The sequence below is a fragment of the Carya illinoinensis genome, chromosome 2, assembly GCF_018687715.1.
Source record: "Carya illinoinensis cultivar Pawnee chromosome 2, C.illinoinensisPawnee_v1, whole genome shotgun sequence".
NCBI classification, from domain to species: domain Eukaryota; kingdom Viridiplantae; phylum Streptophyta; class Magnoliopsida; order Fagales; family Juglandaceae; genus Carya; species Carya illinoinensis.
The window spans coordinates 4,513,454-4,529,497 of NC_056753.1; positions in this window are offsets into that span (position 1 = coordinate 4,513,454).

A 16,044-nucleotide genomic window follows, 5' to 3' on the forward strand; every position below is an offset into this window, starting at 1 on the left:
CAAGGAAAGAGGGTTTTTCCAGCGATTTTTATTATGTTGCAAATAAAAACGCTGCAACAAGTAACTTTTAGCAACGATTTTATTTTCGTCTCATCCTATAAACCCCAAATTTACGATTAATATGGAGCGGCCCTTACGGGAGTCAATTGCAGCGATTTTCTCAGTTATTGTGGCAATTGTTTTCTTTGAACAAAGAAAAACATCTTGCAACGAGCTAACAATCGTCACGATATAGTTTTGGGCACCAAAACGCATGGATTGCTTTTTTTTTTTCCAACAGAACCTGTTTAGTCATTCCCTTTACTTTCCCTCTTAGTGAACTCCTCTGTTCATCCCAATCATTGAGTTTGTACCATCGCTGTGATACCCACCCCCGCACGGCTTGACTAGCATTTTCAATCCCCACCCAAGCTTCTATTCCTTCACTTCGTTAGCCTTCCCAATAGAAGCTACAGTCATCTTCTCCTCCCTATACAACTGGGTGCCCTGCGATTAGGGATTTGAAGCATTTGGTTTTTCAACTATTTTGAGCAAATCGGAGGTGGAGATTTTTCAACCGAGACTCTTGGGTATCTTCTATCACCACAAGTATGGCTACAATGAATTTGTGTATCTCTCCCCCTTTATCCATTCTTGTTGCAATGCAAAAAAATTGCCTTTTTTGTAGACTAATTTCGAGGTTTTTGAGTCTAAAAACATGAATTTTTTGCACAAGATTTTGATTGTATACCTGCATTTTGTGGACGTGTTGATGTGGGTTTAGATTTCTAGGTACCCTCATTTAATTTGTTTGGCATATTCTTGGTTCTGGGTGGCCCAGATCGAATGTATACAATCATGCATGGAAGGTTTCGATTGCATGGCATTGGGTCGTTTGCATCATGCAGCTTATTAGACTGCACACTCTCAATATCAAGTCTGTCACATAGCAGACCAACAGTACATGCACAGCACAACAATCATGTCCACTAGAATATGCACTGCAGAGAACATATAAGATTGTTACTCTCTGTTGTGCTATGTAACCAACAATATTCTTTTTGATTCTTTTGTAAAGTCTATATATAGACTTTGATTCTATAAGGAAATGTATGAAGGAATCCTTGTCCAATTCCATTATCTTCACATAGCTCTCAATTAATGGTTTCTTTTTTTTGGGAAGGGGGGGGGGGGGGGGGGAGGGGGGAAGAAAAAGTAGAGTGGTCATGAAGATCACTGGCATAGGTTGACTTGATTATAATCCAAAATGCAAGCTAAGGCTCTCAACCTCTTTGCACAACTCATATTAATTTAAATACATTTAAATCAGTTGTTGCTTAAGGTATATTACCATGTAACCTTCATTGACTTGGGTCTTATTCTTGAGACAACGTCGTGGATCTTTTTATCATTTGGATAAAGTCAGACCCTTGATCAATTCCACACACACCCCTATACATAGTTACTTTTACTTACTGTTTCCTATTTAACTAAAAAATAATGATCATATCAATATTGTTAATTAGCCATGAATGGTTTTATTTTACCAAGGGTAATATTTGATTAATATTAGGTAGAAAAAGTCATTACAAATTTTATATTTATTAATAACATGGATGATGTAACTGGTGTGCCGGACCATTTCATGGCTTTATGATGTCATTTTTGGGCTTATTTTTAATTGCGGCGATGACAATGCGACTCTACCTAGAGATCTTTTCCCCAACATTTATGGCTCTTAAAATATTGCATAGTCCACTTTTGACAGCTTTTGCTAATTAATGTTGAGTTAGTCGCTTAAACAATCAGCCATCATAACTAATGCCTAACCTTAAGCTGTAATTTCAATCTAACCCATCTCATTATATTAAAACCATCTCATGTCCAGCAAGTTGTTTTCTGAAGTAGTAGTGGTCCTTAAAATGTTAGGTAAAAATTAGAAAACTAGGAGGTTGGACAAAGGTTTTAATGGGGCCTTATGATTCATAACACAATTTGGTATCACTATAAGAACTCTGGTACCTATCACCCATCCTGCCCCCATCGAATAAAGTAGTTTCTACTTATAATCAATTGTCATGGATATGTTGTATGTTGTCCATACATGCATGATGGTCAAAGCTAGCATGTAGAACATGAAGCTAAACTTTGAATTCAATCCCTATTTGTGGATCTCAAAGAATAAATCTCATGTTACTGCAATGAATACCATAAACAACCAAAATCTAACTTTTATTCTATTGAGATCCAAGCTGTCCATGCTTGTTTCCTTTTTTTTTTTTTTTACTCTTTACATGCAATGAAGGATGCAATGTTTAATTGGAGCGATATTTGCTTCTATCCTTTTTTTTTCTTTTTCATTTTTCAACACCGTGTGCTTTTTGATATTTTAAATTTGTTTTTATCTACATTGCCTCTTCTTCTAGTAATTCTCTATGAAGACTCTACTTTTCACTTTAAGGTTCATCATCCACCTTCTGAAGTCCATTCACTACAAGAAATGAGGCTTTTTTTAGTGATTTTAAAATCGTTGCAAACAAAATCGCTACAAAAAGTTATTTTTTTCGTCAAATTTGAATTTGTTACACGCGTTTAAAATTGCATGTGCACTTGCACACTGTGTTTCAATTAAAAAGTATTTTGTGGTGACTATTTTTGCTTTTACAACAATTTTGTGCATCATAAAACAAAAAAATTGTTGTGGTTGACGCTGTGATTTTTGTCGGGATTTCAGCATGGGGCGCCAAAAGCACAAAAGCCTTTTATATTTCCCCCCAACATATTTGCCCCCATGTTTGCCCACTTCAATGAACACCCTTCTGCACTTCGACCCATTGCACCCATCAGACTCCATTTTCAAACCCTGCAAACTACACCCTTCCTACTGTTCTTTCACAGTGTCAACTCCTCCGCCGTGAGCTTTTGGCACTTTTTCTGAGTCCCATTTCCCCACACCATTCTCACCTCCGTTCTTGGTTCACCAATTTCACAGGACTTTAAATCCCACAATCGGCTATCCCAATTTGCACACGGCCTTCTCTCCACTTGAATATTGTCTCTCTTTGGGAAGTTAGGCCCTACATTTCCAGCTTCCCTTACAAATTTCAATTATGTGCCTCCATTTCAACGCAAAGTTAATATTTTGGGTAGTCCAGTATGATTGAGTGAGGCTCCAGGAAATATCAGCAATGTACAGGTATCTCTTGTCGCCATGGCATTTATCTTCCCCCCTTCACAAGTAGGTTGCATTACAAAAGTTGTGGTTTTCTGTGGGTACAATAATTTTCTCTCTGTGAAACCGATGTGCATGTTCCTCAGTTTTCGGTTTAATGTTGTGTATTTGCCTTTCATGTTTGAGTTGCTCAATCAGTTGGTATTAGATAATTTTAATTCACCAAATATTACTTGTTTTTGCTGAAGCAGAAGCTTTTTCTTGTAGATAAATAGCCTTGTTTTTTAACCTTCTATACTGTAAGTAAGTGAATTCTGTTAAGAGAAAAGAAAGTCTTTGATCCGTGGTTTACTCTCGAAGTACACTGGCAACAAATTTTGTATGGAAGATTTTGATTTTATAATAATTGGGCTTTTGTTTATGAACAAGATTTGACATTTCGGCTGGATGTTGAATAGTTGAGGAAAATATATGTTTTATTTTTCTTTTTTCTTTTTTTATCAACTGGGTAGTGAGTTTTGATGGGTAAAGGCATGAATTTTTCAACTGTTTATTTTTTTATTTTTTTTGTTTCAGATTAGTACTTTGGCTTTAATGTAGATTGAGAGTGGAATTTACTAATAGATATATTTATTGATTTTTTTGGAGTCAATGTTGTTTTATATCTTCTTAAAACATAAATATGTTTTACTAATAGAGTGGAATTTACTAATAGATATGTTTTATACATTATGCAGATCACTTAAAACTCCTATGCAGTAAGAAGTTGCCACATTCAAGGTCGAATAATATTAATAATTTGACTGCATAAGTTATTTCATCCCATTAGAATATTAGAAGAGATTCCACCCATCAATATTTACTAGAATTTTTAGTGAATTTCTCTGTTTTTTAAACAATAAGGTTCATGCCTTCCAAGTTCTCTAAACATGTTTAACATCTATTTAATGTTTCAAATTACTAAAAATTATAAAGAAAATATAAAAGAAAGAGAAGTGGCTTTTAGCTTGTGTTTTCTACATTCTACTAGCCTTTGGTTCTGCTTGCACTACAAACTTCATCTGTTATGTGGTTTTATTTTAGTGCAGTGGTATTTTAGTGCACATGATAGTTGTGGTTCTGTTTTGTGCATCAAAGTTTACTTGCTTTTCTATGCATCTGTATTGTGGGTCTGTTTTGTGCATGAGTTGTGGTTCTAGGTTGGTTTGTCAATTATTTTGATGTTGTTTAAAATACACTACTACCATGCCATGGAATTGTGGTTTTGAGTTGTGGTTCCAGTGCATGATAGCAACTTTGGTAATGATATTTGTCAAAAAGTTATTTAGCAAGAAATAGGATTTTGAAAACATTTACTTGATCAAGCAACAGGTTAATTAATCGAGCAGCAAGTTAACTAATCAATCCACATGGTATTCTAATAAAAAAATAGAAGTATGAGTCTGTCAAGATGGAAAAACCTATTGTGCTATTTTCACCTTGAAAAAGCAGTGGTTCTACCAATTACTACACCTAGAGGGGGGTGAATAGGTGTAATCCAATTTTGATGGTCTTTTCAAAATTAGTCAAACAAACAGTTAATAAAGGAATCAAATAACACAAATAATCAATACATTAATTTTGATCACTGAGTGGAAACTCATTTGAAAAACATCTTCAAAATCTAAAACCACTTCAGGCGAAAGACATCACCTCAAATCCACTATAGAAAATAAATTTGTTACAACCAATTTAAAGACACTCATAAAGCCTTTGTAGTAGCTAAACTTGGCTTGCAACACCACAAGTGACCCACTCACGCATGTAGTGTCAGAACTTCGACCTTTCTATAGCTCACCATGAGAACCTCTCGATCTCTGCATCAATAATGGCTCTGGACTTTTCCTGCCAATGAACATGTCCACTTCAATGGACTCATATAAAGTTTGATTTTGAGTGTGGTGTGGTGGAGATGTATTTTTCTAAGAGAGAATCAACCATGTGAGGGGAGAAGTTACTCTAAAAAGTTCTTGGAAGCACTTAGGGTTTTCGCTTTGATTCTCCACACCAAAGAACACAAGTGAGCAGTTCTATTTATAGTTTCAAGTGAAAGAGGTGCTCAAAACTCTAAATTTTAAGTGGTTTGGAATATTAGCTCCAGCGAAGTGTCAAGTAAGAGTCGAGTGAACACTGTCTTTTAGAAGCTGCTCGAGTGCCATGTCAAGTGCACAAATAGCAACCCACTCTAGAAGGGTCTCGCTTGAGAGCCACGTCGAGCGCCAGTCGAGCAACCTACTCTGGATAGGTATCGCTCGAGTGCCATTCGAGCAACCCACTCTAGATGGGTCTCGCTCGAGCATCACATCGAGCACCAGTTGAGCAACCAACTCTAGATGGGTCTCGCTCGAGCACTAGTCGAGCAATCTCTCTATTTTGAGCTTTGTTTGACCCATGTTGAGCACACTTCAATCATTTTCATGTTACACCACTTCAACACTTGTTACAACACTATTTTACGTAGGTTTTCATAATAATATGCCAATCAACTCATTTTTCCCTCAACAATCTCCCTATTTGGCATTTCTGTGACAAAACCTCTAACCTATAGATAGGACATAATCCTAGTACACCCAACATAGGATTCATATTCTTGAATACGTTGAAATATTTCTGTACACATTTAGCAAAGAGTTAAACGTACCAACAAAAATATGTATGAAATATTCTCATAAGTATAATCAATGTCTACTCGTAAATCATAAACCAGAATACACGTATAGACATGACAAGCATAGGTTTTAGAAAAAAATATTTCATTAAGCAATTAACCAGACTTTTAGTTCAAGTTCAATTAGTCAAATAACAGCAGCACAAATAACATAAGATACAAAACCAAAAGTTGATGCTCCTAAGAAAAATTATGTTACTAACAACTGTCCTTCTCCCTTTACTCCCCCTACATCTATACCACTCCCCCTGAATTAGTACTCTACTACTCCCCTTTTTTGTCACAACTGGACAAGGGTCTCAATTATCACCATTAGTAGGACTACCACCACCATCATCATCATCATCAACAAGTTGCTCCTCAATGTCGTTGAAGTGTTGAGTCACGAGCTACCAAACCAAGACTATCAACTTTAGTATCTAGGCTATCAAACCAAGCATCAAGGCAGGCTAGCATCAAGGCGGGTTAGGTACTCAAGAACTTGCTGAAGGCTGGGCTCGGTAGAACCTAATGCCGATGTGGATGGTGCCAAGTTAGAAGGATGAGAACTGGATGGCCAAGAGCTCAAAGGCTGAGAGGAGGGTGCAGGAGGATGTTCAACAAGGAGAGGGTGCGGGGTGATGTGAGCACGACTAAGCTGCATAGTCCTACAACCAATAGGAGCCTTAAGAGTAATTATAAGATCATGGGGAAGAAAAGCAACTAACTGAGAGAGGGCAAACCGGGTGATAAGGCAGGCAAAAGGCAAAAGTCCATACTTTGGTGGACTGAAAGGCCTCAAGCATGACCAGCAAAGAAAACTCCCTAGATCAATTGTGAATTAATATTGTAATCGTGACAGAGATTGAGTATTAAATGATTATATTTATAAAATATTGTTGATATTTATAACGTTATGCATCCACGAATATAAATGTTAGAAAAATAATGTTACAAATTAAAATAATTCTATTTAAATACCATTACACCGCACACCATTGACGTAATATAATTTAATTTAAAAGATAAATTTTGATTAAAATTAATATTTATGAACCAAATGTACTTATATTTAATTAGGATTAAGCCCAATGATTATTTTATAAGCCGAAAATGTTTATTAGGCGAGATGGGCTCACTTTATAATTTAAGATTTTGCACGTTAGGATTATTAAGTGATTTACCTTTTTTAGAACCCGAAACAAGGACCCAAGTGAAAACCCTAGGATCCAAGGCCCAAGCCGGTTTACTCAACATCCAGGCTCGTCTATAAACTATATGCCAGCATTTCATTCATCATATCATCATGCTAATTCCACATTTTATATTTATTTATCTATTTGTGTATGTCATGCATCTCGCGTTGCATAAAACACCTAAACTTCTATAAGACCAAGTCTAAAATAAGATTAGTTTAATGGTCATTCAAATGTTGGTACCAATGCGATTTATGAGTGGATGTAAAAATCACGAACCTAAACGTGGTCTACCATAATATACTAGAATACTATTAGTAGTTCTCATTGTTGCCACAGGATATGAGACCGGTGCACAACCTTACAAACAGGGTTAAGTGTCTTGGCCAGTAAGGTAAGTATGATAAGTTAGATATGTAAGACAATTCAAGACAAGTTATGCATGTCACATATGTATGAATGATCATAATTTTAAACTCTTTTCAATAAAGAAAAATCTGCCATTCTGTTTAGTGGTAATGTGAGTGTAGATGCTAAGAATGAGATAAAAAATCTTTGGTGCAATTGTGAGATACAACAACATGAGAAATACTTGGGGCTTCCACCTATTATTGGAAGGTCTAAAAATCGTGCTTTTCAATCCATAAAATAGAGGGTATGGCAAAAGCTTCAAGCTTGGAAAGAAAAGTTGTTGTCACAAGGAAAGGAAATTCTTTTGAAAGCTATCGCTCTATCTATTCCTACATATACAATAAGCTGTTTTCTACTTCCTTCTAGCTTATGTACTGAATTGGAATGTATGATGTCAAGGTTTTGGTGGGGTCAAAAACGAAATGAGAGGAAAATTCATTGGTTGAGTTGGAGTAAGTTGTGTTAGTAGAAATATCCTGGAGGAATGAGGTTTAAAGATCTAAGAAGTTTCAATCTTGCTTTACTAGCAAAGCAAGGATGGAGATTATTTCAAGATGGCAGTTCCTTACTACACAGATTATCAAAGGCAAAGTCTTTCCCTCAAACCAGTTTCATCAAGCAGGGCTGGGCAAATGTCCACCCTATACTTGGAGGGGAATATGAGAGACAAGAAAATGGTTAGTGGCAGGTTGTAGATGGTGAATAGAAGATGGAAGATATGTTAATATCTGGCAAGACTAGTGGATACAGGGCATATTTCTTTGTTATCAAAAGAAGGGATGGGGAGGGAAGTCACCAGGGCTAATTCCGTGGATTCTTTATTTGTTTGCAATGAAAAGTGTGGGATATTGAAAAGCTAAAATCTCTCTTCAATCCAAATTTAGTTTCAGATATTCATAAAATTCCTTTGTGTTCAGATTATGCAGAAGACAAGAGGGTTTGGGGTCTTGAAAGAAATGGGATGTTCAGTGTAAGAAGTTGCTACAGATTCATTTATTCACAGTTCGGTTATAAGAGTTCCGAATCATCCAATATGCAGGATCACCGAGTATTTCGGAAGCATTTGTGAAAAATGAAAGTGTCAAACAAGATTAAAATTTTTGAATGGCGTGCATGCAAGGATGGATTACCTACTGCAGCAAATCTTATAAAGAAGCATGTATTGACAAATGATAGTTGTAGATTTTGTTCAGCAACAAGGGAGGATATTACTCATGCCATGATTAATTGTGGTGATGTTCAAGGTATGTGGCGATTTTATTTACCTGAGTTAAAGTTTGATCCTAGTATGCCTTTGTTTGAGAGGGCATTGAAAATCTGAGAAGGAAATATGCATGAAAAGTTGGCTATTTTCTTTACCTTGGCCTGGAGTTTCTGGTTTAAAAAAAATAAAAATGTACATGATAAGGAGCTGCTTAGTCCTAAAAATGTAGCTAAGAATGCCTTTGTAATGTTGAGAAGTTATGACCAAGTTGGGCAAAAGACAAGGGTACAGCTTATGAAACATAATAAGTGGCAACCTCCCCCATCTGATTGGCTAAAACTAAATTTTAATACTGCAAGTTTTTTTGAATGGGACAAGGCAGGATTTGGGACAGTGTTGAGGGATGCTTCGGGTAAAGTTCTCATGGCAATAAGTAAAGCTAAGTTTCAGATGGAAGATTCGGAAGGTTTAGATCTTCTTGCTATTTTCAGAGGTTTGTAACAATGTACTACTATTGTCATTTCCAAACTTCTTGTGGAAAGTGACAGCTTGTTATATATTGAAGCTCTTAATGATGATAGCATGTCTAATTCTTTGTTAGGGGTGTTATATCATGAGATAAAGAAGCTTGTTACTTGTTTTGAGAATTGTCTGTTTTCGCATGTCTATAAGGAGGGAAATATGATAGCTCATAGTTTGGCTAGGAATGCTTTCAAGGTTGAAAGTATTGATATTTGGTAGGATTGTATTCCATACTATATTTCTCAACCTTTATGGCTTGATAATTGTTCATAATCATTTTTTCAGTTGATGAATGATATTATCTTTTCTATTAAAAAAAAAAATGGAGTTTATTAAAACCTGTATATTTATTATTTTTACATTATGATAGATTTCGTATTAAGTCTGATTCCATTTAGTTTGATTTTATGTTTTTAACGACCCAGATGAGGATGATAATGAATATGAGCAAGCGGGCCAAGCTTAGATGGAGCAGTTTGATTTAGGTCCAGACTTTAATTTATTTATTTTGTTTAATTTATTAAATTATAAAATCTCTTACCTAGATTATTTACGTAAGTACACGATATGTAGCATACGAAAAAGGGGTGTTACAATACTTTAGGATGGCCCACAATAAAATGTGAGTTTTAAAATGCGGATCCAAGCTACTTTTATTTTTAAAAAAGGATTTTTCGGAATTTGTATATATTAAAATTGTACAAATTATTTATTTAAAAAATTGTGAAAAATAAAACTTTTATGTGACGCCACCCTTTGACGGAATTCTTTTCCTTCTCACCTTTTGGTTAAAAGTGTGTCATTTTGTCCCGTAGGGATGGTATAGCATACCAAAGTGAGAGGCCAGATTTATAAATCACGAGCTTATATCGCGCAATGTATATTACGTATGGACAGTTATTTATATTAAATTTTTTACATTTAAATAGTTTATTATATATAATCACTACTACTACAATTATTAAAATATATATATATATATATATATATATAATAGAATATGCATATATAAAAGAGTTCATTTTATCAATAAATATTTCATGGTCAAGTATAAAACATTTTAATCATTATATTTTAAGTCAAGTAAAGTATGGTAGTCTCTTGATCAACACTCCCAAATATTTATTGTTACCGTTAATTTTTTTTTTTTTAAAGTGAAATTCCATTCATTAAAGCGGACAATTACAACTTTTAACTTGTAAAATACAAGTTAAATATAAACATTTACTCGCTCTTCAGTCCACAAATTTCTTTGCGACTCACAGGGTCTTGCCCAAGGCCTCCAGACTAATCGTCTGAGGGACAGATCTCTAGACTAACCGTCTGAGAGACTAACCTCTGTCTTAGAAAGACAGTCCACACAACTCCCCCTCCCAAGGAGTGGAGTACAAACTCTACGGACCCTCGGTCCTATAGACTATGTTCCCTACTGCTAACTAAAACAAATAAAATACATACAACAAACAACCACTCATAGAAAACATCCTGGGCCCAGCCCAAGCATAACACAGCGCATCCCAACCCAAAAACCCAGCCCACGTACATAGCGCAGCCCAACAAAACCCAGCCCACATACAAACCCATTTAGGGTTTTGCCTCTAACTTCTGCTGCTGCCCCCTCACCGTGCGGTGCCCCCCCTCCAGCCAGGTGCAGATCAACACCATGCGCAGCTCACGGCTCCAAACTTTACTCGCCATCTGAAAATAGGGGCTGCTCATGGCTCCTAGCTCCTCCACATAGTCTGAAAACACCGGATGCGTGCATTCTCCGGCGGTCCTCCGCATGCCACGGAAAAGCTCTGCTCTCCGGTATCTCGCCAGGGAAAGACAAGCCCTCCCCATGCATTTCTCCTGCGTTTTCACCTTCGTTCTGACCCGCACCGACTTGAACGCCGTAGGCCACCTCGTCTTCAACCTTCTCCACCATCTAGATCACCGTGAGCTACGTTTTGGATCAGAGCAAGGCCATCTCGAGTTTGGACCTCTCGGGACCAATCCGACCATGCGAACCCTCGCTCTGAGGCCTCGGGAAAATAGGCAACGCTTCCCCAAAACATCTGGACCTGAAACCCCTAACGCCTTGCGCCAAAGCTCCGTAGCCATGGAGACTAGAACCGTCTCCCTATTTCCAAAAAACCAGATCTAGGAACTGGGCTTACAAAAGAGAAAACTAACAAAAAACAAAGAAAAAACAAAACAAAGAAAACAAAAAAGGAGCGGGAGGGAGGGAGGGAGGAAGGAGCCGAAGCTCCCGCCTCCCTCTGAGGAGATTTTTGATTTCTGGTTTCTAGAGAGATGTGAGAGGCGGGAGCTTCTAGAGAGAGATTGATCAGCTGATGGGAACCTGGCTTATTGTTACCGTTAATTGATTGGCTTTGACGTTTGAGAGTATATATATATCTATCTATTTAATCTTAATTACACCGATGTTTGGGAGTCGCGACTTTACAACTAGGTGTGTAACCGGTTCAATTTGGACCAATTTTGGACAAAATCTAAAACCGAACCGGTAATACCAGTTTTATATTTTTTAAAATTGATTACGCACCGATTACTCCTCTAAATCGATACTTCCGGTTTTACTAATTCGGTCTGATTTTTCAGTTTTAATATATTAAGCATATTAATATTACTAATATATTTATCAAAATAAATATGTTGAGAATTTATTAGGTAATAAAATGTATTTAATATATATATTATATTTAAAACATATGATCAAATAAATATTCATATTTAAGATTAAAATGTTATGTTATAAATTATAATATATTATTTCATACATAATTATATATATTATATATAATATTAAAAATTAATAAAATATATATAATATATGAACCGGTCCAGTCTAGTATAAGAGAATGTAAAATCGATTCAGGATCATATTTGACTGGTTTTTTAAATGAAGGAACTGATTTCGGACCGAATCGGTTGAAAGCTAGACTGAACCAACCAGTCTGGTCTGGTCAGGGCAGATTTTTCGATTTTTTTTTGCAGTCCTAGACCTAAGAGATGCATGTAGTAATTGTGTCTTCCACCACTTTACCTTTTGTTTTTAAACCTCCAAAACTTTAGAGCCATTTTGTTTTTAAATGTCTAATATTGTTTGGTTGCAAGATTTAGTTGAGATTAATTTAGTTGAGTTTTAAGCTAAGTTTAATATTCAAATACTCAATTCTCAAATTACTAAATTCATCTCAACTCAAAACCTCCTTACACATAAGATCCACAATATTTTTCAACTCAATACATCTTTATTCGTGGGACCCATAATATTTTTCAATTTTTCATAAATAGTACTAAACTCATCTTAACATCCAAACACATCTAAACTCATTTTAGATGGATCTTACATAATTTACTCTACCTACTCAACTCATTTCTATTCATAAAAAAAAAAAAACTCTAAATGTAGATTTTAACATCGACTAATTCAGGAAGTCAAAAACTGAAGTGTATTTCACTTCTTTTACATATAAATATATATATATATATATATCACAGAATATATATAAGTGCGACTGAGATTCATTTTTTCCGTTCTTATTTGGTCAAATGCTCAATGATTAGTACCATAATCAAGAGTATCCCCAACATTAATGATGTTCTCGATGATCTTGAGGAATTTTCAAACCCATGCATTACGTACGTACATCATGTACATTGGCCAAACTAATTTATGCATTTATGTTCATTTATAAATCTACAAACTAATTTTATAAATCTAAATAGTTTATTATACATAATTACTTCCTGCTTTTTCGCCTATGAATCCATAGAAGAATCACCTACATTGGAAATTATTTGCTATCCTTCAGAATCGTGGAACTACAACCACTTATTTTTCCTTCAAAAAAGTTATCCTTTTTTTTGTTTAAATGCCATATGTCATAACAGTAACTTGATTTTTAGCAAATACAAAACAACGTAAATTGAGACAGTGCCCAAGCGACCAGAAATCATGGCATATATTTTAACGAAAAAATTTACATGCCATTGAAAAAGAAAATCGCACCCACATTTTATTTAATGTCTTCACCTACACTATGCATTTCAATCGAGCATAGTAGTCGTTGCTAGTAATTATAATAAAATGATAATATATTGATACGTTGCATATTCATCAAATAAATTACTGACAGAAAATTGCCAGTTGCTAACAAACAAAAAATTAAAAAACACATAATTATAGTTGAAAAATAAATATCAGATGCCTTCACCCTTCTCCAAATTTTTTCAATTCATTCTTCAAAATCATTCCAAACCTCAAAATGATCCCGACTAATCTAATTCTTGTCAATTGCCCTGTTCGATGCCATTTTAGATTCGTCTTCACCTTGTAATGAAGATGAATATTTTGGAATAGTTGGAATATAAGATTCTTGATCAACCTGTGTATTGCTCACTAATCTAGATCAGTAGCTTGGACCAAGGTCAACCACTGCTTGTATTTTTGAAGTTGCACTATCATCACTGGGATCTCAAAGTCAAAACGTTGGGTAGGTGGTATAGAGGTGTCAAATCATGTTAACGAGTCATATTCGTATTGTGTTAAAGCATGTATATTATACAATATAGCTCAACTCTAACCCGACCCGTTAAGATTATCGTATCAAAATCTCAAATCCTAACACGACCCATTAACATAACGAGTCATCCCATTTTGACCAATTAGTGAATATTACGAAATATGTTAACACGACACAATACAACTTGTTTTAAACTATTTATGTAAATAGATTGAATAGGTTAGAAATTAACCAGTTTGACCTTATTAAATATAGTATGATTTTATATAAATTTTAAAATCACAATATTTATAAAAATTATAAAGTTAACTATAAGTCCAAAATTACAATCCAAACAATAAAAATATCAAAATTGAAATTCTAATAATTTTACTGCTAAATATAAGGGTATAACTATAACTTTAATTTTCTTAACGTGTCATAACGGGTCAAAACAGGTTGACCTGTTATCAACCCGTTAAGCAATCGTGTCTTAACGGGTCAAACTGTTTTGATCCAAACCCGTTAAGACTAAACCATAACACGCTAATATCGTATCGTGTTCATGTTGAGTCAATAGGTCATGTAACATATTACCACTCCTAAGGTGATATAATAACATGTATCCATGTTGTGGTCTTCATGTATGAACCGAATTGTGTAGAGTGAGGTGCGGTGCCATATTGGTGATTCCTTGATTCATTTGCTTCAACATCATTCATTCTAAAACCATGCTTCCATAAACCATTAAGGAAAATGCTTGTGTGCCCCTTCTCTATGCCCCCTCAAAGTGACCGTTGGTCACAAAATTTTTTTTTTAATTTTTTTTTACTTAGTGATTAAGGAAGTGTTTTTAAATGTATTGATATTTTTTTTATATTTTTTAAAAATATTTAAATATATTAAAAAAATATTAAAAAAAAAAAATATGACCGTGCGGTCAAATGGAGCGGTGCACTCTGAGCGACAGAGTAGCACCGTCCATGTTAAATGATACGCCATCATACCAATTATGTGCATTTCCTTCCCATGATGATGTAAATGCAGTACCACTTTGATTGTTATTTAAAGGCATTAAAAAAATAGAATGTCGTTTAGTGTCAGTGTCAATGTCAATGTCAAAGTAATGTTTCGTGTAGATGCCACCATTTTGGCTGCCTTTTTTGGTATGAACAACTTCTTCAAGCCTTGGTAGAGGTGTGTTTTGATTGTCTATATCGTACTACCTTCATCCAAATTTTTCTATGACATTGCATAGCATGAACAATTTTGTCTTTTTGAATACTTTCTCTAGTATCTTTCCTCATGTTCAAAATTCTTTATTAAGTTTTTCACATTTCCAGTATAGTTGATTCCACCCACAATAACTTTCAGTGGTTTATCATTGAAATGTTGCAGGGATCGGTAATAATTATATAGTGCAATTGTTGTTGAGAAACTCAAAATCTATCTCTTTAAAGTTTTCCCAATGTCTTTGGGATTGGATATTTTTTTTTTTCTCTTTCCTATATCTTGATAAGAATACATATATAGGATATATCTTAAAATTCAAATGCAAATATATATATATATATATAAATATATATAAAAACAATGTATAAATAGAAGAAGTGAACATAAATGCATTAGAAACATATGTTTGAATGATGGATCTACTCGAGAATGAAGTTCTTTATTATTGGATATGGAAAACATAGGATATGGGTAAATTATATAAAATAAAGTTGCAGTGCTTATCTAAGTTGCAGTGCTTTCCTCACATACAGTTATTTGATATGAAAAAAAACAAAAAAAACAAACAAAAAAACGTAAAACAATGCTACCTTTTGATGCTGAAATAGCGTAAAAAATCGATGAAAAAAAAAAAAATTTTGAATAACGCATTTTGATGGCTTTGCCCAATCGAAGTTCAAACTCAATGCACCATTTCAAATATGAATGACACTTCACAATAAGATGCCATCTAACAACATTGTTTCAAACTCATGCGGAAAATATGAATCTTTATTAGACATGGTTGCCAATTAGTGAAGAATGCAAGGAAATAAAATACTAGAACAACATTAGGAAATGGCCTCATAATAAGGTTTTGAAAATTTCAAAAATTTTCAGAAATTTTAACTATATTTAATCTCCCCATACGAAGGTTTTGAAGGCAATTTTTCTTGCAGTTTCTTTCTTCCACATGATTCAGTTTAAATAGAGGAATTATGTCATAAATTATCATTTATTTTCATCAGAAATATCTTAATAAAACACATACCAAACTGCTACCAAAAACCCAAACCATTACAAACTGGAAAAATTTTCAAGACTACCGTTTATATGTCTAGAACTAATGAGCATATCAAGATCTCCGGGGG